This window comes from Grampus griseus (genome assembly GCF_964374135.1).
Source record: "Grampus griseus genome assembly, chromosome: 2".
Classification (NCBI taxonomy): Eukaryota; Metazoa; Chordata; class Mammalia; order Artiodactyla; family Delphinidae; genus Grampus; species Grampus griseus.
The window spans coordinates 114,700,399-114,702,591 of NC_139018.1; positions in this window are offsets into that span (position 1 = coordinate 114,700,399).

Consider the following 2,193-nt stretch of genomic DNA (forward strand, 5'->3'; position numbering starts at 1 on the left):
GCCGCAATCCCTCCGCCGCCCCGCCCCCCACCCAATCCTGGCTCCCAGCTCTCGCGGCCCCGCCCCTCTGCGTCCTCGCCGGGCACAGTCACCTTCAGTAGAAGTGCTGAGGGGCGGAACGGGCGGGCAGGTTGCGGTTTAGAGGCGGACTACATTCCGTGGCGGAAGGACATGTTACAAAAAGTCACAGCACTGACGTCCTCAGCGCCCAATGGGGAAGCTTCGAGGCAGCAGGACCCGCCCCCGGAGCTCCGGGTATCTTACCCACCCCCCCTCCGGTCCCCCGGCGCCCGGGCCACCTGTTGCCGCCAATTTGGAAAGCTGGACCAGGGCTCTTCTCTTGACCCTTGGCCCAGGCCGCCCCAGCTGAGCTGCCCTGGCCTATCCAGATGATGCCTAGATTTATGGGTCCCCAGGCAGCATTCCCCCAGCCCTGCCCTGCGACTCCCCGCCTCCCCCCGCCCGGGTGCCCGCTCCACTGCACACCCCGGCGACTGAGCCGAACCCGAGGTTCGCGAGCCTGAGATGGGATCAGAGGTGGGGAAGGATGGAGACTCGTGGGATGGTTGGAGGTTTGGGCCGTCTTCGGAGGGGCTCCGACACTGGAACGGGGTAGGGAGAACCAGGGAGGGCGGAGTGTGCATAGAGCGGGAGCACGAGGCCCTTTTGTTCTTGGGGCTAGAACAAAGAAGGAAGTTGGGACCATGTGAATACTTATGTGGGGGCTGCAGTCCTGCAGAGCGAGTGCCTGAGAGTAGAAAGTGAATAGAAGGTATTAATATTTTTTATATTTCCATCAGGAAATGTCAGAACGTGAGAGCCCATAATCTCTGCCGAAGTAAGCACTTCTGTTTCCAAGCTTGTGTATTTAAATCAATTATTGTTGGAGCTTTTCCTACATTCTTCTCTAAGACATTTTCTGATTTCCCAGTAATTAGCCAATAACAAGTGATGACAGCAGTTATCAACGAAACAGCTGTTAACTCTTGCCATCTTTCAAGAGAGCAAGTTTTGAGAGCAGATACAATGTTGGCTTGTTAAAAATCGTGAATACTATTATCTTAGGTTCTTTCCTTTTCCTGGAAAATGAGACCAAAGGGTGTGACCTGCTCAGGCAGACGCCCTGCCTGCAGCTGAATCACAGGCCTTCATTATGCTTTCCTGTTAGCTCAGATAAGCTGACAAGGAAAAAGTGACCACCTAAATTTGTTTGAGATAAAGTATTTTAATTTCTTCTGTAAGTCCCTTCTGGTCCCCTTAGTTGTAGATAGGAAGTAAACGCTTGGTTATTGAGGTGGTAAGAGCACATGAAGTTGCTGAGAGGAAAAAAAGCCATGCCTCACCAGGGAGAATCAGATTCCTCCCTATTCAGTGAAAGAGGGATGGCATAAACGGCCATCTCTGGCCCCTGAGCTAAACATGAACTAAGTACAGTGGTGAACAACACTGGAGGGGCAATATCTGGCCAATGCTGGACTATGTTGCATTTTAAAGATCTAAATCTATATGTATTCCCATGATTGAAAAGCATGTGTATTAAACTGAAGAGCTGATGGCAAACTACTGCTCTTCAGTTACAGATATTGATCATCCAATAGTTATAAAAATGCTGTCCATGAAACTTTGGCAGAGACTAATCCACCATATTTTTGCTCACATTAGATGTATAGTGAAAATTTGTCACAGAGTTTAAGGTGGTTGTCATTACTTTGCTGAGAAGCAGCAGAGTACAGAAGCAAGCGTAGGTTCCATCATATTTAATTCCAATTCCACTCACTAGCCCTATGACCATATCCTGTAATTTCATGAGTCCAGGTCCTTAAAAGTAAACTGAAGACAATTCTTGTTCCATAGGGTGGGGTTTGATCAGATGATGTTTGTGAATGAGTATAGCACACGGCCCATAGTGGTCCTCTTCGAGAACTGACTAGTCCTGGAGGTGTTTCCTTATGACTAGTGCCAGAACATATTTCTCAATTCAAGTAACTCTGTTTGCCCTTCTCTGAGCCATCCTCCTGAATCAAATCTTCATTCCTTTGACCCAGCAACAAGTAACCCCAGGGCTACAGGAAACGGGAGGCTGAGGGAGGACACAGACTCCCCTGGAAGCTAGCTCCTCCTCCACGAGCCAGTCCTTCCACTGTGCTCATAGACCTGGCAGGATAGGAGAGGGGGCTGCTAGGTTCACTAGAA